Source organism: Scomber japonicus, chromosome 17 (assembly GCF_027409825.1).
Source record: "Scomber japonicus isolate fScoJap1 chromosome 17, fScoJap1.pri, whole genome shotgun sequence".
Taxonomy (NCBI): Eukaryota; Metazoa; Chordata; class Actinopteri; order Scombriformes; family Scombridae; genus Scomber; species Scomber japonicus.
Window position 1 is genome coordinate 6,083,075 of NC_070594.1, and position 24,858 is coordinate 6,107,932.

The 24,858-nt window shown below is 43.4% G+C and overlaps 1 protein-coding gene across 1 annotated transcript in view; it reads left to right on the forward strand.

Annotated features, from left to right (window-relative positions):
• The first annotated feature begins 3,311 nt into the window (after positions 1-3,311).
• rps7 (ribosomal protein S7) overlaps positions 3,312-24,858 on the forward strand; it is a 95,402-nt gene continuing 73,855 nt past the window's right edge. Inside the window, exon 1 of the mRNA XM_053337571.1 lies at positions 3,312-3,322. The gene's annotated coding sequence lies outside the window, so the exon portion shown is untranslated. The remainder of the gene's footprint in view (positions 3,323-24,858) is intronic.

The following is a 24,858-nucleotide window of genomic DNA, read 5'->3' on the forward strand; positions in this document are numbered from 1 at the left end:
TGGCCAGCGCCTCCTCACTCAATAATACACAGCTTCACTTTATGTCGGGGTTTACCTTTCCTTCCTTCCTTCCCTCCTTCCTTCCTTCCTTCCTAACCCTTTATGTCGGGGTTTACCTTCTTCACACGGACAAGTAGCAACGTTCACTCTCTTCCTTCCTTCCTCCCTCCCTCCTTTCCTTCCTTCCTTCCTCCTTATGTCGGGGTTTACCTTCTTCACACGGACAAGTAGCTCCCTCCTTTCCTTCCTTCCTTCCTTCCTAACCCTTTATGTCGGGGTTTACCTTCTTCACACGGCCAAGTAGCAACGTTCACTCTCTTCCTTCCTTCCTCCCTCCCTCCTTTCCTTCCTTCCTTCCTCCTTATGTCGGGGTTTACCTTCTTCACACGGACAAGTAGCTCCCTCCTTTCCTTCCTTCCTTCCTTCCTAACCCTTTATGTTGGGGTTTACCTTCTTCACACGGCCAAGTAGCGCCCTCCTTTCCTTCCTTCCTTCATTCCTTCCTTCCTAACCCTTTATGTCGGGGTTTACCTTCTTCACACGGCCAAGTAGCGCCCTCCTTTCCTTCCTTCCTTCATTCCTTCCTTCCTAACCCTTTATGTCGGGGTTTACCTTCTTCACACGGCCAAGTAGCAACGTTCACTCTCTTCCTTCTTCCTTCCTTCCTCCCTCCCTCCCTCTTTTCCTTCCTTCCTTCCTAACCCTTTATGTCGGGGTTTACCTTCTTCACACGGCCAAGTAGCAACGTTCACTCTCTCCCTTCTTCCTTCCTTCCTCCCTCCTTCTTTCCTCCTTCCTAACCCTTTATGTCGGGGTTTACCTTCTTCACACGGCCAAGTAGTAACGTTCACTCTCTTCCTTCCTTCCTCCCTCCCTTCCTTCCTAACCCTTTATGTCTGGGTTTACCTTCTTCACACGGCCAAGTAGCAACGTTCACTCTCTCCCTTCTTCCTTCCTTCCTCCCTCCTTCTTTCCTCCTTCCTAACCCTTTATGTCTGGGTTTACCTTCTTCACACGGCCAAGTAGCAACGTTCACTCTCTTCCTTCTTCCTTCCTTCCTCCCTCCCTCCTTTCTTTCCTTCTTCCTCCCTCCTTTTCTTCCTTCTTCCTTCCTCCCTCCTTTCCTTCCTTCCTTCCTCCCTCCTTTCCTTCCTTTTTCCTTCCTCCCTCCTTTCCTTCCGTCCTCCCTCCTTCCCTTCATTCTTCCTTCTTTCCTTCCTTCCTCCCTTCCTCCCTCCTTCCCTCCTTTCCTTCCTCCCTCCTTCCCTCGTCCTTTCCTTCCTTCTTCCTTCCCTTCCTTCCTTCCCTTCCTTCCTTCCTTCTACCTTCCTTCCTTCTAAAGACAGAAAGTGCTGGTCAGAAATCCCTCAGGTGGTGCAGCTGCAGCGTAGAGTATCACAACCCCTCACACTGTCATTACAGATTCAGGTTAAATTAACACGTCGGTCTTTATTTTTCTTCCTTTTAGAAACATTTTAGAGCTGGAATCACAATACCGCGATATTTTTTCTTATGGTTATCATACCGCCAGAATCTCATAGCGGCCCATGCCTAGAGACAACATGTACGTAAATGTTAAGACAGAAGACTGGGGGCGCTGTTTCACTTATTGCATTTGAACATTGTCCAATGTACAGCACGTTAGGTCTGAACTTTACCATTTTCACTTTAGTATGGTCACAAAACACCTGAACCAGTAGGAAACAATGCAAACGCAAACATATGTACAAAAGTTTACATCATCATTTTTAATATAGTCCCCTTTAGGTTTCCATATATACTCTTTATATTTTACACATTATATAAACAGAACAACAATCATCGATTTATAAAACGGTGGCCTTGACTTACATTTCACCTCACATAACTCTGACAACAATACAAACCAGCACAATGTTTTTCTGCGACAGATTCCAGAAAGTTGAGCAAGTTTCAAGCTTCTGCAGGCTGGTTCGTCTACACACCTTCACACAGGCAGATCCGTCATCCTCACACTGATCTAAGCCGGTTAATCAGATTTCTGTCGTTCCTACCTGTTTGGATCTAAACCAACAGACACACGCTGTCGACTTCTCCGGATGAATTCAGAGACGCACTCCCTCCCCTCTCTCTATAGGTCTGCAGTGTGTAGGTGTGCAGCAGTGTGTAATAGGTTTTTCACTGCAGCTCAACAGCCTGAAGCCTCCACCAGGCTCAGTGGGAGAAAGTCAATTACAGCAGGGCTGAGCCTGGCCTGCGGGGGGGCGTATGGGAGGGAGATAAGAACGTAAAGATGGCTGCCGTCGAGCGCTCCCCCGGCTGCATGCATGGGCGGCGAGCACTGCACTTTGCCCTCCTGCATCTTTCCAGACGCAGAGTCAGAAAGCTGCAGAGGGGACTCTGAGGAGGACTCACAGGAGAGCAGATGATGTGATTGTATTCAATATTATTCATTTAATGTTGTTTGGTATCGATTGCTGTGAAAGTGAAGTGCATTCGCCAACAAAACTCAAGTTAAACCTGCTTTAACTGACCTTTTTGACCACAGAAACAAGCAACCTATCATCAGCTATTGAGTTGATAAGATGAACTTTTTAAGCAGTCTTGTTGCTTAATTCCACCTCTAGCAGTTATTATATTACATTATCCATCATTTGGAGTCATGTTTCTGTCCACCTGCTGAATATAAGTCCAATATTCACTCTCTTTTAGCTCTGTTTTTACTCTCTAACCAACTTCCTAAGGGGAAATATCTGGCTCTTTAGCTGCTAAATGCTCCACTATGTTCACCAGCTAGTCTACAGCTAACTGTGTCTGTTTGCTGTTTGGTGCTGAGCAGGTAGTGTTCAGTGACTTTTTACAACTTTTTCTATGAAAACAACGCTATGAGAGCGCTGAGAGTGAACCAAAACAGTGAAGAACAGCTAAATAATGAGCTGAAACCACAGACTGTATAACAGAAATGGACGTAACATCCGTGACGTCACCCATTGGTTTGTGGACTGCTGCTCGGAAGCCAATAGTTTCGAATCTGGGCAGCGCCATCTTGAAATTTTCAGGTGCATGCTGGGAAAAATAAAAACACGGATTCTACTTATATGGGCATGAGGCGGGGCCATGGGCGGAGCGGGGAGGTTGCTATGGTTGCGAGGGCTGGATCTCGAGGACATTGGTCAATCAACCTGTCAATCAGGACGTAGCCACGCCCTAATGCATACCCTGCTTTATCGTCACATATAAAATCAGGGAGGCCAAAATGTCCCAAATGAACATCATACTGCATTGAAGAAGGCTTTAAACTAGCGATTGAGACCATAAACACATTTTGAAAACGTTTACTGAGGTTAGAAATCAAGTGAGAAGTTGGTGAATTCTCCATTGACTTGTATAGAGACGGTCGCCCCCTGGTGGCCTTTTGACAGAATGCAGCTCTAAATTACTTCCATGTTGGCCTCATTTGGTTTTACTTCTTCTTCTTCTTCTTTACTCAAAATGGAAACTTTTAAAACTACATTTGTGCATCTTCAAGCCTGAATCAGGTCTGAAATATGAGAGTGGATGACGTTAAAACCCATAAAAATCTTGACTTTTCACTTTCAGAGAGCATTTTTTAGAGCATTTTAACATATTTGACAATCTAACATCATAACAATATAAAAAAATAACAATAAGAAAATCACAAAAAGTATGATATGTCCCCTTTAAAGAGACAGAGGCTGAACTGAGGAGCTGCATAAAGAGCCAGTATACGATAAATAAGATGTTTAACTATAAATCATGTTAAGATATTCTAGCAGAGCTCCAGAATATAAATATAGAGACCTGGTTAAGTGCGTCCCCCTTTAAGGCTGCAGCTTCTCCGGGCTGCATGTGAGTGAAGGTGAGTATAATATATTATGTGTAATATATTTATACTGCCTTGAGCTCAGCAGCTTGAAGGGGAGACAACATATGAATATGTAAAGCGAAGGAAGAACTGTGACTTTAACATTAGTTATAAACACTGTTATCCTGCAGGAACTTTAACTTCCTGTCGTCCTCCCGGGTCAAATTGACCCCGTCTCTTTTGACTTGTCCTTCTTTCCTTCCTTCCTCCCTCTTTCTTTAATTTTTCCTTCATTCTTCCCCTCCTTCCCTCTTTTTTTGCTCCCTCCTCCTTCATCCTTTCCTTCCACCCTTCCTTGTCTCCTTACTTCCTGTTTTCCTCCCTCCCTGCTTACTCCTTTCCTTCCTTCCTCCCTCCCTCCCTTTCTTCCTTCCTCTTTTTCTCCCTCCCTGCTTACTCCTTTCCTTCCTTCCTCATTCCTTTCTTCCTCATTCCTTCCTTCCTTCCTAATTTCCTCCATCCCTCCTTTCCTTTCTTCCTTCTTTCCTCATTCCTTCCTTCCTCTTTTCCTTCCACCCTTTCTTCTCTCCTTACTTCCTTCCTTTTTTCCTCCCTCCCCACTTCCTTCATTCCTCTTTTCCTTCCTTCCTCCCTTCCTTCCCTCTCTTTCCTTCCTTCCTTCCTCCCTTCCTCTTTTCCTCCTTACTCCCTTCCTTCCTTCCTCCCTCCCTTCCTTCCTCCTCCCTTCCTCCTGTCTTTCCTTGACCCGAGGACAACAGGAGGGTTAATAATATTGCAGGTAAAGGCTTTTTTATGCTTTTATTTTAATGACAAACATATAGACGATCACTCAGTCTGCTGAAACATAGTGAAAGGAATATATGCAGGAGTTACTTTATATTAGCGCTATGACCCTCATGAGATGAATCGCCTGGTAAAATGAGAGCATGGAGGTATATAGTAGGGTATATTCAGGTAGGGAGGTACAGTACGTTGGGATTTGGAGGGAGTATATTGGTGTTTTGGGGGTATATGAGGTATAATGCCGTAATCAGCTCACTGCAGGAGGAGAACCAGTGGAGCTTATTAAGAGAGAGAGAGAGAGGGAGGGAGAGAGAGAGAGAGAGAGAGAGAGACACACAGAGAGAGAGACAGAGAGACAGAGAGGGAGAGAGGGAGATTCAGTCTGACTCTCTCTCTCTCTCTCTCTCTGCCTCTGTTTGAAACGCAAGACTGCTAATCCTGTGCAGCGAGGAGCTTTGGGCTTTCAGAAACACACACACACACACACATACACACACACACACACACACACAAAAACGCACATTATTGTATTTCTATCCTTGTGAGGATGCTGATTGAAATAATACAATCTCTAGTCTTTAATCTTAATTTAAACCAAGTCTAAATCTAACCCTAAAGACAAGTGTTGACCCTCAAACGGCCTGTTGAATAAGTGAGGTGGGTTTTTTTGTTTTTTTTAAATCAGTGCTCAGGATCACTCACACACACACACACACACACACACACACACACACACAGGCTTGCCGTCATGCCTCCTTTATTTAGCATGAATCAAACCGCGACCACACACAAACACACAATATCTCATTAACTGGGATTCAATTCAAATGTTGTGCAGTTTTTAAATGAATTCACACGACATCCACCAGCTGCTGTGTGTTTTCGGGGAGGTTGAGGTTGTCAACACAAACAGCTGGTGGCGCTAATTTTCCAGTCAGGACTGAGGAAGCATTCAGAGAGCTGGAGACTGTAGCTGCCACTCAACCTTGCAGCCAATTCTTCCTAATTGCCTCTTGTGGTTTAGCAGTGAAAGAATCCCCAAGACCACCACTGTAATAGAAATGTCTCTAAAACTGTTGACAGGACACATCGTCATAAAACTTTCCCCCGAGACGAGACTCACTTTGAATAAAGTTTAAATAAAGTTTGCTTGTTTTAAAGACAAACTGAATATGCAAATAAAACAAAAAGGGTGTAAAAGTAACTGAAATGAATTTACTTTTTTATGAATACTATATTAAACTTCCTGTCGTCCTCCTGGGTCAAATTGACCCGTCTGTTTTGACTGTTCCTTCCTTCCTTCCTTCCTTTCCTCCCTCCTTTCCTTTCTTCTTCCTTCCTCCCTCCCTCCCTCCTTTCCTTCCTTCCTCCCTCCCTCCTTCCTTCTTTCCTCCTTTCCTTTCTCCCTCCCTCCCTCCTTTCCTTCCTTCCTCCTTCCTCCCTTCCTTTCCTCCCTTTCTTCCTTCTTTCCTTTCCTCCCTCCTTTCCTTTCTTCTTCCTTCCATTCCTTCCTTTCCTCTTTCCTTCCTTCCCTCTTTCCTTCCTTCCTCCCTCCTTTCCTTCCTTCCTTCCTCCTTCCCTCCTTTCCTTCCTTTCTTCCTTCTTTCCTTTCCTCCCTCCTTTCCTTTCTTCTTCCTTCCATTCCTTCCTTCCTTCCTTTCCTCTTTCCTTCCGTCCTTCCTTCCCTCTCTCCTTCCTTCCTAATTGCCTCTTGTGGTTTAGCAGTGAAAGAATCCCCAAGACCACCACTGTAATAGAAATGTCTCTAAAACTGTTGACAGGACACATCGTCATAAAACTTTCCCCGAGACGAGACTCGCTTTGAATAAAGTTTAAATAAAGTTTGCTTGTTTTCTTCCTGTCGTCCTCCTGGGTCAAAATGACCCCTCTGTTTTGACTGTTCCTTCTTTCTTTCCTTCCTTCCTTCCTTCCTTCCTTCCTTCCTTCTTTCCTCTCTTCCTTCCTCCCTCCTTTCCTTCCTTCCTCCTTTCCTTCCTTCCTTCCTTCTTTCCTTTCCTCCCTCCTTTCCTTTCTTCTTCCTTCCATTCCTTCCTTCCTTCCTTTCCTCTTTCCTTCCGTCCTTCCTTCCCTCTCTTCCTTCCTAATTGCCTCTTGTGGTTTAGGAAGAGGAAAAATCCCCAAGACCACCACTGTAATAGAAATGTCTCTTAAAAACTGTTGACAGGACACATCGTCATAAAACTTTCCCCGAGACGAGAATCGCTTTGAATAAAGTTTAAATAAAGTTTGCTTGTTTTAAAGACAAGTTGAATATGCAAATAAAACTAAAAGGGTGTAAAAGTAACTAAAATTAATTTACTTTTTTATGAATACTATATTAACCTTCCTGTCGTCCTCCTGGGTCAAAATGACCCCTCTGTTTTGACTGTTCCTTCTTTCCTCCCTTCCTTCCTTCCTTCCTTCCTTCCTTTCTTCCTTCCTACCTCCTTTCTTTCCTCCTTTCCTTCCTCCCTCCTTTCCTACCTTCCTCCCTCCTTTCATACTTTTATAACTTCAGCAGACCTTTTCTGCACAAACTAAATGATTATCCAGGTTATTTCCTTCTTTCAATCAGCAGAGACGAGTAAATAAGAACAAAGTATTTATTATATGAACAGGAATAGTAGTCTTAAAGTCTTGGACTCAACAAGGCCGTCATCCCAGAGCAGCCGTATGATCGATCCCTCCATGGAGTCCAGACACTAGCGTTGGTCGCTCGGTTGGTGACTGATGACTTTGGATGAGAACGATGGCCGATGAAGTGACGGGAGTGCTGACCCTGTGAAGAGATGGGTGGAGACTGGGAGGTGGTGGTGGGGTGCATGAAACAGCTGCATGCCAGACTAGAGAGGAGGAGCGGAGGAGAGTGAGACCGATTTTAAAAAGACAGCTACCAGATGTCAGACTGACAATGGAAGTGTGTGTGTGTGTGTGTGCGTGTGTGTGTGTGTGTGTGTGTGTGTTAGACGTGATCAGCAGGTGACGACTGAAACAAGGCGAGCATTGACAACCAGGGAATAAGTATTATTTTAGCCTCATTATATAATTATTTGAATATTAAGAACATGTATAATAAAGTATCACCTAATGTGTTTAATAATAATAATGTATAAGCTGTCAGTGTGTAATATGTTAAAGTGTGTCTCATAGTGATGAACCTACAGAGAATTATCAGTAACTCTGCAGCTCCTTTTGGCTTTACGGAGCTTTAAAGTGAGTTTACACCAGGCGGGGAGTTCTGGTCCTCTGAAATGAGGCCAACGTGGAAGTAACTTAGAGCTGCATTCTATCAAAAGGCCACCAGGGGGCGACCGTCTCTATACAAGTCAATGGAGAATTCACCAACTTCTCACTTGATTTCTAACCTCAGTAAACGTTTTCAAAATGTGTTTATGGTCTCAATCGCTAGTTTAAAGCCTTCTTCAATGCAGTATGATGTTCATTTGGGACATTTTGGCCTCCCTGATTTTATATGTGACGATAAAGCAGGGTATGCATTAGGGCGTGGCTACGTCCTGATTGACAGGTTGATTGACCAATGTCCTCGAGATCCAGCCCTCGCAACCATAGCAACCTCCCCGCTCCGACCATGGCTCCGCCTCATGCCCATATAAGTAGAATCTGTGTTTTTATTTTTCCCAGCATGCACCTGAAATTTTCAAGATGGCGCTGCCTAGACTTGAAAATATTGGCTTCCGAGCAGCAGTCCACAAACCAATGGGTGACGTCACGGATGTTACATCCATTTCTTTTATTCAGTCTATGAGTAAAACTTGACTACAGCTTCCTGAATCTGACCAATCAGAGCAGAGGGGGCTCATCAGGAGGCGGGCCTTAAAGAGACAGGAGCTAAAAAAGGCATGTTAATAGAAAGAGGCTGAACTGAGAGGCTGCATAAAGAGCCAGTAGAAGATAAATAAGGTGTATTTAACTGGAAATCATGCAAATATATTCCAGTAGAGCCCCAGAATATAAACATAGAGAGCTGGAAATGTGCATGATATGTCTTCTTAAGGTAGTTCAGGAGGCTCGGAAACAGTATTAACACATTTTCACTTCTTTTTTATCGTTCTTTACTCAAAAATGGAAACTTTTCAAATTCATCTGCACATGTTTGAGCCTGAATCCAATCCAAAATAATCAAGTTAACAATACAAACAACCCGTGAAACAACCTCAGCTACAAATCCTACAGAACAGATGTGCATTCGTGGTTATGTGCAAATAATCTGACGTCATCACGAGGAGGTAGAAGAGCAGGTTGAAGCCCATTTTTCATACATTTACGTCAAGTTTTTGCAACTTTGATCATGTTTAAAATCCAACATTATAACAGAATCACAAAAAGCACCTTACGTCCTATTTAAGAAAGAAAGAGGGGAATAATAAAATGATGTAAAGGCAGGAAAAGTAAAGGATGGTTTAGTCGTTACTGGTCGATTTCTAACTGCTTTCATTCCTTCGTCTATACATCCATCCTGAGCCAGCCAGTGTGTGTGTGTGTGTGAGAGAGCGAGAGGCAGGAGGAGAATATAAAGCAGGGGGAGCAGAGACACCAGGGATATACAGTCTGTCCCAACACACACACACACACACACACACACACACACTCGCTGGCTGTCTACCACTCATCTCTGCTCGCTCACAGACTGAAAGAGCAGGAGGATGAAGAGGAAAGGAAACAAGGAGAGGAGGAGAGAAGGAAGTGTTTCATTTCTCATCTCAGGCAGCAGTTCCCAAACTGTGGTTCACGTACATCTTTGGAGCATTTGAGCAGCTTTCAGAGGGTACATGGGAAGATTGGGGATTACAATTTATGTTCAAAATGATAAGAGTCATTTGTTAAGATTCACAGACTGTACTAAGAGCTGAAAACTGTCAGACAATGCTGAATAAAGCAACAAGCATGTTAAGTAAAGCACCAGAGTTACCTTATGCTGTGCCACTACTACTTTTCTCTGGTCAAAAAACCCCAAATGTTATCATCGAAGCTCTCAATCTCTCTGCACACATAGTTATGGGCACAAATTACGATTGCCAAGAAAGCAGCTGACTGAAGCACCAGAGCACCGCAAACTTAAGACGTTTTTTTTTTTTTTTTTTAAACCTTCAAAATTTAAGTCCAAATACACTGAATAAAGCAACAAGCGTGTTAAGCAAAGCACTGGAGTTACCTTATGCTGTGTCATTACTTGTGGTTAAGTCAAAACAGCCAAATGCTATGATTGAATATCTCATTCTACCTGTAGTCGTAGATTTGGGCTGAAACTATGATTTAACCCTCTTGTTGTCCTCGAGTCAAGGAAGGAAGGGAGGGAGGAAGAAGGAAGGAAGGGATGGAGGAAGAAGGATGGAAAGGACAAAGGAAGGGGGGAGGAAGAAAGGGGGAAGGAAAGGAGGGAAAGAGGAAAGGAAGGAAAGGAGGGAGGAAGGAAGGAGGAAGGAAGGAAGAAGGAAGGAGGGAGGAAGAAGGATGGAAAGGACAAAGGAAGGAGGAAGGAAGGCGGGAGGAAGAAAGGAAGGAAGGAAGGAGGCAGGAGGGAGGAAGAAGGATGGAAAGGACAAAGGAAAAAGGGAGGAAGGAGGGAGGAAGAAAGGGGGAAGGAAAGGAGGGAAAGAGGGAAGGAAGGAAAGGAGGGAGGAAGGAGGGAGGAAAAGAGGGAAGGAAGGAAAGGAGGGAGGAAGGAGGGAGGAAGGAAGAAGGAAGGAGGGAGGAAGGAAGGAAGAAGGAAAGAAGTGAACGTTGCTATTTGGCCATGTGAAGAAGGTAAACCCCGACATAAAGGGTTAGGAAGGAAGGAAGGAAGGAAGGTAAACCCCGACATAAAGGGTTAGGAAGGAAGGAAGGAAGGAAGGTAAACCCCGACATAAAGGGTTAGGAAGGAAGGAAGGAAGGAAGGTAAACCCCAACATAAAGGGTTAGGAAGGAAAGAAGGAAGGAAGGAGGGAGGAAGGAAGGAAGGTAAACCCCGACATAAAGTGAAGCTGTGTGTTATTGAGTGAGGAGGCGCTGGCCAGCAGCAGAATGAGTCCTGAGGTAAGTGCTGTTTTGGATGAAGCAGTTAAGATGATTAATTTCATTCAGTCTCGGCCGATGAATCACAGGCTGCTTCAAAACCATCGTCATGACAGCGGGTCAGAGCTCGAGCAGCTACGGCTTCGGACTGACGTCGGCCGGCTGTCTGCTGGACAAAACGCTGCTGAAAAACGTGCGTGGAATTGAACTTTGACCTTTTGGATCTTCTTATATGTGTGAGGTTGACCTTCTCAGCTTTGACTCTCATCATCCAAACCAAGCAGAGGAAACGGGCTGGATGTGGAGAACAGCTGCCGTTACCACGACGATCAAAGCTTATGAAAGACAAACAAGCTCAAAGGTTTCATTAAAGCTCAAACTGATACTGAGTGTCATCATTTCACTCACAGGAAGTGGAAATGTCTTAAAGAGGAGTCGTTCAAATAATCAGCTGTTAGACACTAAAGTTGAGAACTACTGCTTTAACCTTTGACCTCGTCTGTTTTGACCCACAAATTTTACTATGACCTATTTTTACTATTCTAATTTTCCATCTTATATTCCTCTGTTTCTTTTTTAACCCTCCTGTTGTCCTCAGGTCAAGGAAGGACAGAAGGAAGGACAGGAGTCAGGAAGGAAAGGAGTAAGGATGAAAAGAAGAAGGAATTTAGGAGAGAAGGAAGGAAGGAAGGAAGGAAGGAAAGTAGTAAGGACGAAAAGAGGAAGGAATTTAGGAGGGAGGGAAGGAAGGAAGGAAGGAAGGAAGGAAGGAAGGAGGGAGGGAGGGAGGGAGGAAAGGGCAAAGTAAGGAAGGAAGGAAGGAAGGAAAGGAGTAAGGAGGGATGGAGGGAGGAAAGGAAGGAGGAAGGAGCAAAGAAAGAGGGGAGGAGGGGAAGAAGGAAGGAAAAATTAAAGAAAGAGGGAAGAAGGGAGGAAAGAAGGAACAGTCAAAAGAGAGATGGGAGGACGACAGGAAGGTTAATTTTGCTTTATGCTGCTTTTAGGCCCTTTTAATGTGAAGCACTTCCTGTATGAAAGGTGCTTATTACTATTATTATTATTATTAGTAACATTTTTATCAGCTGTGAAAGATAGAGGACGGTGTTTAGAAAGATTTTAGGAAGAAAAACAACACAAGGGGTCATTCTGTTTGATATTTCAGCCGTTCCTCTCGTTAATATTGTTGTTTTGGGGCGACTTCCTCTGTTTGTGACGATGTGTGTTCACCAAAAATCACCTCAACTCTGCTGGAAGGTTAATATCAGCTCTGTGTGTGTGTGTGTGTGTGTGTGTTTGGGATGTGCGCCAGGCCGTGATGTCCTCTCTGTAGGTCATTCAGCTGGCTCACACACACACACACACACACACACACACACACACACACACACACACACACACACACACATTCTTGTTCTTCTATCCTAGTTGGGACCCTCACTGCATCCACCTGACCCTAAATTTAACCATCACAACTTAACACCTCACCTTGCCTGCCATCAGCTGGTCGCCACGGTAACGCTGTTGTAGTAGAAGCAAAACATCTTGTTCAAAACTAGCCGACACACACCAAACACCAAAAACACAAACGACGGAGAAATATAACTATTCATTAATTTTTCATGAAGGAAGGATGAGATCGTTACTGTGCCGGATTTTCTTTGTGGGAACAGAAAACAACAAAAATGCCAAAATTTAGGTTTAAAAACAGAAATGTGAAGCTGAACTTAGTTTATGTTTATGTGTCAGAGACAGAGGGAGGATTCATAATAGTTAGGTTGATTATTTCCTCCTTTCTTGTTTCCTCTCCTCTCTTCTTTCTTCCTCCTCTTTTTCCCTCCCCTCTCATTTCCTCTTCTCTTTTTTCCTCCTCGTTTTCTTTTCATCTCATCATCTTCCCATGTTTCCTACCTTCTCTTGTTTCCTCCTCCCCTCTCATGTTTCCTCCCATCTCATTTCCTCCTCTCCTCCCTTCTTTTGTATCCTCTCCTCTCTTGTTCCCTTTCCCCTTTCTTTTTTCCTTCTCTCTCATCTTGCTCTTGTTTGCTCTTCTCCTAACTTGTCTCCTCCTCTGCTCTCCTCTCCTCCTTTTGTTTTCCAGCTTTTCTTGTTTCCTTTCCCCTCACTTTCTTCCTCCTCTCTTCCTTTACTCCTCTGCTCTCCCCTCCTCCTCTTGTGCTTCCTTTTCTGCTCCCATGTGTCTTCGTCTCCTTTATTTTTTCCCCCTCTCTTCTCTTTAATGCTCCTCTCGTTTCCCCCTCCCACCTCTCCTCTTGTGTTTCCTCCTCTCATCCCATGCTTCCTTCCCCCTCTTGTTTCCTCCTTTTTTGTTTCCTACTCTCTTTTCCTCATCTCCTCCCCTCTTTTGCTTCCTCATCTGTCTCCTCTCCTCTCGTTCCCTCTCTCTTCTTCCTCTTGTTTCCTCCTCACCTCACTTTTTTCCTCCTGTACTCTCCTCTTTTGTTTCCTCCTCTGCTCCTCCCTCCTCCTCTCATTGCCTCTCTTTTCCTCCTCTTCCTCCTCTCGTTCCCTCTCTCTTCCTCCTCACCACACTTTTTTCCTCCTGTACTCCCCTCTTTTGTTTCCTCCTCTGCTCCCCCTCCTCCTCCTCTCATTGCCTCTCTTTTCCTCTCTTCTCTCCTCTCATGCTTCCTCCTCCTCCCCTCTCCCTTCTTCTCTTGTATTTCCTCCTCTCTTATCTTCTCTCTCTTCCTCCTCACCTCACTTTTTTCCTCCTGCCTTCCCTTCTTGTGTTTCTTCCTCTTTTCTCTCTCTTCCTCCTCTTGTATTTCCTCTTCTCCTCTCTTTTGTTTCCTCCTCTGCTCCCCCTCCTCCTCCTCCTCTCATTGCCTCTCCTCTCCTCTCCTGTCTTGCTTCCTCCTCCTCTCCTCTCATATTTCCTCTCCTCTCTTCTCTCTCTTCCTCTTCTTGTTTCCTCCTCACCTCACTTTTTTCCTCCTGTACTCCTCTCTTTTGTCCCCCCCCCCCCCCCATACTCCTCTCATGCTTCCTCCTCCTCCTCTCATCCTCCTCCTCCTCCTCCTCCTCCTCTCCTCTGACAGTAAAGTTTCACCTGTGGGTTTCTCAGTGTTGGGCGCCTCGGGGCACACAGATCTCCTCCTAACACCTCCTCAAAGAGCCCCCCCCCTCCCCTCCTCCACCTCCTCCAGCACACACAACACTAACCCATGTTTGAATTCAGGTATCTGACGTTACTCTAACGTTATTGATGCCTGTCATGTTGTGGTGGGATGTACGTTCGATGTACGGATGGGGAGGTTCGGGAGTCTTGAGCGCCTGTAAATTATTCATCGCCCCTTGAAATGCAAACGACAGCCGAGGCGAGGGAGCCGCCACGCTATGTAGGTCACTTCCTATCTCGCACTGCCTCGGCGGCGGCGGCGGTGGAGGAGGAGGAGGAGGAGGAGGAGGAGGAGGAAGAGGAGGAGGAGGAGGAGAGAGAGTGATTGAAGCGAAGCAGCCTGGATGATAAATAGCCAATCAGAGACGGATGCAATCGCCACTGCTGACAGGAAGAGGAAGAGGAAGAGGAAGAGGAAGGACAGAGTGAACTCTTCTTCTTCTTCTTCTTCTTCACTGGTTTTCTCTGTGAACCATGAAAGTAATAATAATAATAACGTTATAATAATATTCACGAAAATGTGACTCACATAAAAGCAGCTCATTCTTTAAGTTACATGTGAAACGTAATGATAAGTCTAGCGGCCGTATTCTAATGTTAATACTTTTATATTTCTAATAAACTAACTCTAAAAGTTAAATTATAATTGTACAAGAATATACAACGAATGCTCACCATAAACATTCCTTCTTTCCTTCCTTCCTTCCTTCCTTCCTTCCCTCATTCTGTCCTTCTTTCCTTCCTCCCTTCCTTCTGTCCTTCTTTCCTTCCTACCTTTCTTCTGTCCTTCTTTCCTCCCATCTGTCCTTCCTTCTGTCATTCCTTCCTTCCTCCCTTCCAACAGTCCTTCTTTCCTCCCTTCCTTCCTTCCGTGCTTCTTTTCTCCCTTCCTTCCTTCCGTGCTTCTTTTCTCCCTTCCTTCCTTCCGTGCTTCTTTCCTTCCTTCCCTCCTTCCTTCCTTCTTCCCTCCCTCCCTCCCTCCTTCCTTACTTCCTTCTTTCCTGCCTCCCTCCTACCTTCCTCCCTTCCTTCCCTCTTCCTCCTTTCCTTCCCTCCCTCCTTCCTTCTTTCCTTCCCTCCCTCCTTCCTTCTTTCCTTCCCTCCTTCCTTCTTTCCTTCTGTCATTCCTTCCTTCCTCCCTTCCAACTGTCCTTCTTTCCTCCCTTCCTTCCTTCCGTGCTTCTTTCCTTCCTTCTTCCCTCCCTCCCTCCCTCCTTCCTTACTTCCTTCTTTCCTGCCTCCCTACCTTCCTCCCTTCCCTCCTTCCTTCTTTCCTCCCTTCCTTCCTTGACTCAAGGACAACAGGAGGGTTAATTAGATATTCAGCCATTAATTAGATGTGTTAGATTTTCTGCCCTCTCGTATTTTCATCTACCTCTAGTAACAGACTTTTAAATCTCTACAACTTCGTCTTCCTGGGAAGTTTTTGTCCCTCCGTCTCCAATTTAACACTTTTAACCAAAATTGCACCGTTGGTTTCCAATCCAAAAAATAAAACCTCCTGTAACTCACCATTCATGCTACGCAGCTTACATTTTTTCTCTTTTTTTTTAGCTAATTTTAGAGGCAGAATTGCACTGAAAGAAAGATAAGAGAGCAGAGGAGGAAAAAAGTTCTTTCCTCCCTTCCTTCCTTCCTTCTGTCCTTCTTTCCTTCCTCCCTTCCTTCCTTCCTTCTGTCCTTCTTTCCTTCCTCCCTTCTGTCCTTCTTTCCTCCCTTCCTTCTGTCCCTCTTTCCTTCCCTCCTTCCTTCCCTCCCCTCCTTCCTTCCTTCCTTCCCTCCCTCCCTCCCTTCTTTCCTGCCTCCCTCCTTCCTTCCTTCTGTCCTTCTTTCCTTCCTCCCTTCCTTCTTTCCTTCCTCCCTTCCCTCTGTCCTTCTTTCCTTCCTTCCTCCCTCCCTCCTTTCCTTCCTTCATTCCCTCCCTCCTTCCTTCCCTCCCTCCTTTCCTTCCCTCCTGCCTCCCTCCTTCCTTCTTTCTGTCCTTCTTTCCTTCCCTCCCTTCCTTCTGTCCTTCTTTCTTTCCTTCTCTCCCTCCCTTCTTTCCTCCCTCCTTCCCTCCCTTCCTTCCCTCTTCCTCCCTCCTTTCCTTCCCTCCTTCCTCCCTTCCTTCCTTCCTAGACTCGAGGACAATTTTAGAGGCAGAATTGGACTGTAAGTCACGTCGACACAAACAGATGTCAACTCGACACGTGTGGTTCAAACCGAGGTGTAGACTCGTGTTAGCATAGTGTAGAAAATGTTCCAACTTGGTGCTTATCTCAAAAGCTTTCATGATTCCAGTTCATGAACACACACACACACACACACACACACACACACACACACACACACACACACACACACGGTTCTTTATTGTTATTTCCCTCCAGTCTCTCTCTCTCTCTCTCCTGTCTGTACATTCATGGAGTAGATTTATAAAGCTCCGAGAAACATGCAAATTTTTCCACTCAAGTTGAAACGCTGAGAGTTGAAACTCACACGGATGAACGAGGACGGCATCAATTCACATTGCCCCTGCATGGCTGAATTATTTTTAATAAGAATGCCGCTCGCGTTCATCCATATCTTTACATATGTGTCTCGTCTTTGTCTGATTACATGCAACATTAAATATATCAAAGACAGAAGATAATCTTAGTGTTGCCAAAGCTACAGAAGGTAAAAAGAGAAACAAGAGAGTGTGTACGACATATTTCAGTACCATGGACAGCTCCGACTCTTGTCTATCTGTCTCTCAGTTGGTATTAAATGTTAATCAGCCTCCTGCAGACTCAGCTGCTCTCTTCGGCTTCATGTTTCTTAATTCAGCTCCGAATCTTCCTCCTCATTCCTTATGCAGAAATCAGACCAAAAGGAGAAAAAAAAAGAGAAAACCCTCTGCAGACTGACGCCACACTCTCAAAACACAAGGTATATACACAGACATGAGACCGACAATGTGATGAAGTTTGTGTCAAAGTTTGGGGCATTTTAGCTTCTTTAGGGAGTCTTTAGGTAATTTCAGATGATTATATTTTATTTTGATTATTACTTTTCTTTATTTAGTGTTTGTTCATTTGGAGGTTGGGTTTTTTTTTTGGCTCTTTGATTTTATCTTTCATTTATTTATCTATTTTGTCTCCACCAATGACCTCAACTTCAAAACTGAAGCATAAAGAATGATATGGCTTGAGTTTGATGCTGTTTCTGAAATCATACACTTCATTCGACAGGTTAGTGTCTCAAATCTAAACAGCCATTATGCCCTTACCGGAAATGGCGATTACCTATTTAGCAAACTAAATTGACCCAATAAACCTACTGGTGGTTTACATCTGACAACAGTAAAGTGGTGCTTAGTGTAACAAACACATGTATAATTTCCATTTGTATAACGCAGCGATGTTCACCATAGTTACAACGTCCTCGGCCACCATTCCCTGTTTGAATAGCCGTCCCTCCCCTTCTGCTACGGAGCCAAGATGGCGACCATTGAGGGTGAGAAGTATCCATAGTTACAGACTCAACTATTTGACTGTTTTAAGTGAAACCATCCAGGTACTCATAGTGATGCATTTCTCTATACTTCTCAGCGTGAACGCACTTCTGCACTCAAAATATGAAGTGTAAGTAGAGAAGAAGAGATTTGAGACACAGCACTTTAAAATGACGCTTCATAGTGCACATAGTTAAACCCAACCTGTGATGGAACAAGCTTCCTGTTGAATATGTAAGTCTGTCGGTTGTTGCTTTGTGTCTTATTGTCATGCCTTGTATGTCAATATAAAAATGCCCCCAAAAGTTAACGAAGCTATGAGCTAAAAAATAGGCAAAAGAGTTCAGCAGAGCGGCAGAGTTGGTGATAAATCTCCTTCTATTACTGCCAATAATAATGATTATTAATCATTCACACACCTACTATAAAGGTATTCTATTTACTCTACTCTGTCATTACAAATACACTTGTAAAACTAAATGTGAGAACTTGTTGTAGTTAGACTGTAATCCACAGTGATTAATGGAAGCAGACACCAGATTTGCAAATTTACAGAAACATCTACCTTAATATTTGGCAAAGACAGCTACTCTCCCTACTGGCCACACAGAGAATCAATACATAAAACCTCAAAGAGCAGTCCGGCATGTTTTACCCATATCTGAAATGGTAGCAAATTCAGCTACAAGAGCAGCCTGGGGTTGATTTACACTTAATATTAATAAGTGATATAGTACTAAGAGGGATACTGAATGTCATCTAGGTCAATTAAAAATGAAGCAACACGTTAGTTCATGCAGGACACGGAAGTCATACTGTAATCAGCTGACAGCCATTGATTGAATCAGCACACCTTATCAGTCACACACCAATCACAGCCATTCTCACCACAAGGCGGTCCCTTTAAATATGACTCCCATCTACACTGATCCAGCTTAACCATTACTCACACTGCTGCTGGCAAAGCTTGAGCCAAGGTATGATAGAAAAACATCTACTCTGTTATTTTATTACTTACCACTCTGCGCTCCTCACGTCGCTTCTTGAGCTGGATACTTGATGGTGGTTAAGATCCTCACTCTTGCTTCCATGTTGCTGCTGCATGTCAAAGAAGAACTGCCCTCACACCGCTGGAAATGCGCATACACCTGCCTCCACTAGCGCTAGCGTTAGCGTTAGCATCCCGGCTAAACGGGCAAGCCTCCGTCCACACACCGAGCCTCAGACGAGACTCCGTTTCTCGGCGCTCTGCTCAGCATCCAGTCCTTCCTACGTGAGGTGGATGTCCGCCACCAACTTCAAAAAAACAAAACAAAAATCCCGCTGCAGCTTTCTTCTCCAAACTTCAACTTCAGCGCCACTGCTGGTTCCAGCTGCGTCTGGTGATGTCAGCGCGCTCCCGACTGACGTCACGCCGCACAGAACCCTGGGACCTTTCTGTTAACATAATATTGTTGTTTTTATTGATATGTTTATTTTATTTCAATCTGTTCTGAAGTTATTATATTGAAACACCAACATGTGTGTTATACTTTGAGCAATCTCTTTATACTGTTGCAATGTATGTACAATGAAAGTTGCCATATTTTATTTTTGTATGTTTTCAATAAAGCATTAAAAAAACATTGTTGTTTTTGTACAAGAACGTACATTTGATATATGAATCATCATCACACACACATGGAAAAAAGTAATTAATTACTGTTTTTCTTTTTTAAGTTAATTGCTCTTGGGGCCCCCCTAGTGGTAACAGCTGTTTAGTTTGCTTATGCTTTGGGTTGGCCAAGAAGCTCCTTCACATTAGTTATTTGATTAATAGTTAATATAAAAGTATTGATCAGTGAAAACTTGACGAAAAATCAGCAGTTTGAATGCTTGAATCACTATTTCAGGTCTCACTTTATACTGTCAAGCCTCGACTGGCACACTGGGACACACATTTAAAGTGTTGAGATGCAATTTTTTGGTGTATTTAAGTCAAGGAACATATTTAATGAGTATTAATTTCAAAGTTTGTTATGAAACAGAGAAGCTACACCTTCATGTAGATCAATCAATGCTCTGCACATGTTAACCATGATGATAACTGACTCTCTACCTTTATATCCACTGTATTATATAGACCTGTGTATGTGTGTGAGAGAGAGAGAGAAAGTACACACACTCTCCAGATTGGATCAGAAGCCTTGCCGCCACAGGGAACCACGGTTTGATTGATGGCAGCCGCATTTCTGCCATCAGCTTCCCTGTGAGGATCCAAAATGGCTGCCTGTTTCCACGGAGACAGCAGCCGTCCGTCCCCTGCCAAGAAGATGAATGAAAACTCTCCTCCTTTCACATGAGCGAGCGAGAGAGAGAGAGAGAGAGAGAGAGAGGTCACAGGTTTGAACTCCAGCCATGATGTTTTATTTTAGAAGAAGCTGTTAAGAATAAATAATAATAATGTCTATATTCAGATTTACGGTGTCCCATGAGGGTCATTTCAAAGCAGCACCGCCTGTTGGTTAAAGTCAAACTCACCAAAATTGTTCTTTATCAATTCATCAATCAATTTCTGACCCTAAAGAGTCCAAAATTAACAGCTGAGATCATTTACAATGTCAAACAAGATCTGACTCATTTGGGAATTTAATGGAAGAATTAGCATCAATGTCCCTAAACACTTAAAACAGATAAAACGTTTAAATATGTAGATTTATGTGAGGGGGCGGGTTAATTGATATCGGCGAGGCTGTTTATATTCATTATTATTATTGTTGGCATTCCCCACTGTTAACTCAGACACTCTCCACCCCAATTTATTTTGTTGTGTAATTTAGTTGATAATAATTTGCATAATTTAATTCATCTGATGGGTTAACTTGCAACTGTATAAATATTCATGATCATAAATATATTCATGTCTATGCAGGCAATGTCTATGATTTTTTTTTTTCCAGGATACAGTATTTATGATTTTGTGTGTTTTTTTTATTTTATGCAGTATTGTTTGTGGATGCGTTGTGTGGTTTCTGCCACCAGGTGGTGCTGGTGAGTAAGAAAAATAAATGAGTTGTGACGCAAAAAGAAGAAGAAGAACTGTTCATTGTGGGTTTATATTGCAGTAGAGAAAGAGGAGACTAGTATTTTAACAGTAGAGAAACAGTACTGTTGAGTAGGTACCATTTTGTAATGGAAAAGGTCCTGGTACCTAATGTCGCTTTTCCACTACACAGTTCCAGCACGACTCGGCTCGCCTCGGCTCGGTTCCAGGAACAACCTTTTCCCTTACAAAAAGGTACCTACTCAACATGGGCGGGGTCGTCATAGCAACGCTCCACGATACTGTCGTGAATTTGTTTTATACGTGACACAAACACATAAACAATGGAGGACATAGAGGCGATGGTGTACTTGCTGCTGTAGCTATGTGGCTTTCTGTCACACACAAAGCAACTAAACTGAGCCGTATGGTTGTAACGCTGTTGCCGGTATTTAAAAATGGCGGGTTTGATTCTTGTGTGGGACGGCTCATGACTCTTCCAGCGACAACTCTTCTGACCAATCAGTGGCCGGCAGTCTGTTGACGTCACATTTAGTATCGGCTCGGCTCGCTTGGAACCTCAGCAGAGCAGATACTAAAAAGTACCAGGTACCAGGTACTATCCCTAGTGGAGACACAAAGAAAACGAGTCGAGTCGAGTAGTGCTGGAACTGTGTAGTGGAAAAGCGCCATATGACTGGTGTCATGTCATCTGTGGAGATTGTTGAGACTTAAAGAGCAGGTTGAATTTTTTTTACTGAATCTACAGTTTATGTATTATGAAAATCATCCTGTAACTGATTTATGAATGACTTTATTAATTTAATGAAACATAAAGAACAGAAATGAAGACAGAAAAGTCGGCATTTTGAGCAATGCAGGATGAGGGAGTCGCTACACTGTTTGATACTTGTATAAATTAGTCTGAGCAGCAGTTATTTAGTGATTTTTTGCTAATTTTTCTCTCAATTTTTTTTTTGCATCTTATCATATTTCATCATTGAGAAACACCGCAGACAATCAGGGCTGAAAAAAGCACTTTCACCTCATCTGAGTAAATTTAATCAATGTTATTTACAGTTAATTTTCTCCCACAAAGGCGGCGAAAGTGACCATCAAGTGAATATAAAGCAATAAGGGACGCTGCTCTACATAGTAAATATTTATCATGTCAGTAGCTCTTATTTTATAGCATTAAAATACGTCTTTTGTTTCTTATACCTGTGTTGTTATTCCAAGCACAATAACCAGCTTCATTTTATTTTCTCACTTGTGTTGCCTCCATTTTATAAAAACCAAACCCTTTTGCCTTTTGCTTCACAATGGGGTTTTTTTTTCCAAACAGAGCTTTTCTGCAATCACAAAAGAAGCAAAAAAAAAAGAAAAATCAAAACCAAACCAATTACTGAGCCGCCACACTGGACAAATCTATAAAAATCTGTTTTGATACGAGATTTGTGAGATTGTGCTAATCGATACAGTACAGTGCAGGCTGTGTCTGTCTTTTATTCAAACACGTAGACTGTAATAACCTGGCAGCACTATACTGTACATCAGCATCTGTGGGTATTCTTGAAGGAAGAAACACTCGATAGGTAAAGCATAAGGTGATTATAATTTAAAATAAATAGTCAAATTCACTTAGGGATCACTGAGGAAGCTGTGTTTGTCCAAAAAAATCTCCTTTATTTAACACTGAAAGGCTGAAACTTCACCACTGAGACGTTACTCAGCTTAAAAATGAGGTTTCTTACTCAATTGTAGACTCCCACACCACTCCCAATAATAACAATCTCTCTTATAACTATATCTGAGATGTCGCTCTAGCCCCCCCCCCCCCTCCCCTGAGCAACATGCATCAAATGTAAAACACTTGATGCTGAATGAGGAAACGAGCCAAAAAACAGGAGTTAATTTATGTAGAAATATGCAGCCGCTCGTTGGCCTGTGGCGAACCCCGGAGGGCTTGGCTTTGGCTCCCCCCTGTAATCAAGTGATGCAGTAGGAGCAAGCAATTGGTTACTTTCTATTGATCTTTTCAGTTGTGTTGTATGTCAAATTAAAGACCACATTTCCCATCATCCTTCCTTTTTTTTTCTTCTCTGCATATGCATAAGATTTTAAAAAAGCTGATTCCAGTGGATAAAAACTGTGTTAGTCGTCTCTGCTCGATGTGTTTGTGATGATTTATCGATGCAGCAGCAGCAGCAGCAGCAGCACACTACAGTTTAAAATGTTCTGGATGAAGATGTTTTCTGTGAGAGGCAGGCAGGATGTGTGTGTGTGTGTGTGTGTGTGTGTGTGTGTGTGTGTGTGTGTGTGTGTGTGTGTGTGTGTTTGGGATTCAGGCTGTCTCTGCCTCTGCTGCCGGCTGCCTCGCTGGATCTCAGCCTGCTGCAGACCTGAGCAGCATTTTAACAGCCAGCAGGCAGCTCACAGCACCACAGTGTCCCATTTCTACCACACACAGTACTGACAACAGAGCCGCAACATAATCAAGTACGTTTACTCAAGTACTGGGGAGGATTTTATACTTCTATACTGCACTACATCTCAGTGGGGAAGTACTCTTTATAGATATATGAAGATTTCTACATTCATTGTTATCAATATTCAACCCTGTCTCAACTACATTGCAGCAGGAAACACATTTTGTTGGACATGTAAAGCTGCTGAATCATGTTTTCTCTCAACATAATGAGAACATGCTAATTAACATTATTGACGAGTTGCATAACTGTTAACCCTGTAATGCCAAGTGAAGCCTGTTTGATGCACGAGTTTTAACCCTCCTGTTGTCCTCGAGTCCAAGGAAGGAAGTTAGGAAGGGAGGAAGAAGGAAGGAAAGGAGAGAGGAAGAAGGAAGGAAGGGAGGAAGAAGGAAGGAAGGAAGGGAGGAAGGAACGGAGAAAGAAGGTAGGAAAGGAGGACGGAAGGAAGGAAGGAAGGAAGGAAGGAGGCAGAGAGGGAGGGAGGGAAGGAAAGGAAAGGAAAGAAGGAAGCAAGTAGGGAAGGAAAAAAGGACAGAAGGAAGGGAGGAAGGAAAGGAAGGAAGGAAGGAAGGAGGGGGGGAAGGAAGGACGGAAGGGGGGAAGGAAGGAAGGAAGGAAGGAGGGAGGGAAGGAAGGAAAGAGAGAAGGAGTGACGGAGGAAAGGAAGGGAGCAAGGAGGGAAGGAAAGAAGGACAGAAGGAAGGGAGGAAGGAAAGGAAAGGAAAGGAAAGGAAAGGAAAGGAAAGAAGGAAGGAAGGAAGGAAGGACGGAGGGAAGGAGGGAAAGAAAGACAGAAGGAAGGAAGGAAGGAAGGAAGGACGGAAGGGGGGAAGGATGGAAGGAAGGAAGGAAGGAACAGTCAAAATAGATGGGGTCAATTTGACCCGGGAGGACGACACGAAGGTTAAAGAGCTCGACATCATCAGTGTTCAAAACCTGATGTATATGATCAGACACATGTAGTGCACAGATAAACCACCAGGGGGCCTTTTTTATTTGAGGCCTCCAACATGGATGTTATCAATTAGTGACCCAAAATTTTGAGACATGGATATTTCTTTCCAAAAACTTTAAAATAGTTAAAATAGTACTTCCCCTCATCCATTCATCCTTCTCTTGTCCCTCCTCCCCTCATACCTTCCAATTTAATCCTGTGCTAATACGTCTCTCACGTCTCATTCTAGGGACCGTCTGGCGGCCTATAATAATTTTGGGTGGAAACAAGCCTGGGACAGACTCCTCACACTGAGTCTCCCTCTGTCCGGTCTACGTTACCAGATGACATCCACCTTCCACCTCCCATTTACATCCATTCATCTGTCCTCAACATCCAAAACCTCTTGAATGTCCATTAACCCTTTGAATCCCAAACAGTTTCTGGTCGTTTTTTTTTGCTTCTGTCACATTTTTACTGAGAATTTTTACTTGAGCATCTGTCAATTACGCCATTTTTTTCAGTTTTTGGATTGGACTAATGGTTTGTGGATGCCAGTCATTTAAAAATATGTGGTTTTTTGATCCCGCTGGTGGTATTTGAGTTTCAAAGGGTTAAAACCTTTAAATGACACATTATTTTGGCATAATTCTCACTTAAAATAAATAATATGATGGTTTTTACTTTGCTTTACTGTATTTTTTCAATGTAATGCATTAAATTCATTCATGTTTTTACTCCTGATTTCTATAGAGCTTTATTTTTAGGTACACTTTTTCATTTTTAAAGTGTATACACATCCTCATTCATCACCACCCAAACACATCATCAACACTAACTGGACAACCGGTTTGTCACATGGTCGATTTCTGGGGAATATTTTAATGTTTTCACTTCCAACTTCATCATTTGTCAAGTTTGTTTTCCATCAGTGACCCTGAATTCTCTCCGACTCATCTTCTCTATTTCTTCTCACTCTTTCTTCCCTCTCCGTTCCCTTGGTGTCTTTCCTAAAGATGTTTTCTCATTCTCATGTTTCTAATTTTCCTTTTTTCTTCCGTCTGTCATCTCGCTTCCCTTCCCTCGACTTCCTGAGTCACTCTTTCTTCCCAACGTTCCTCGTCCTCTTCCGCCTCCTTCCTCCTGTCTATCTTTGTCTTTCACATCTTCTG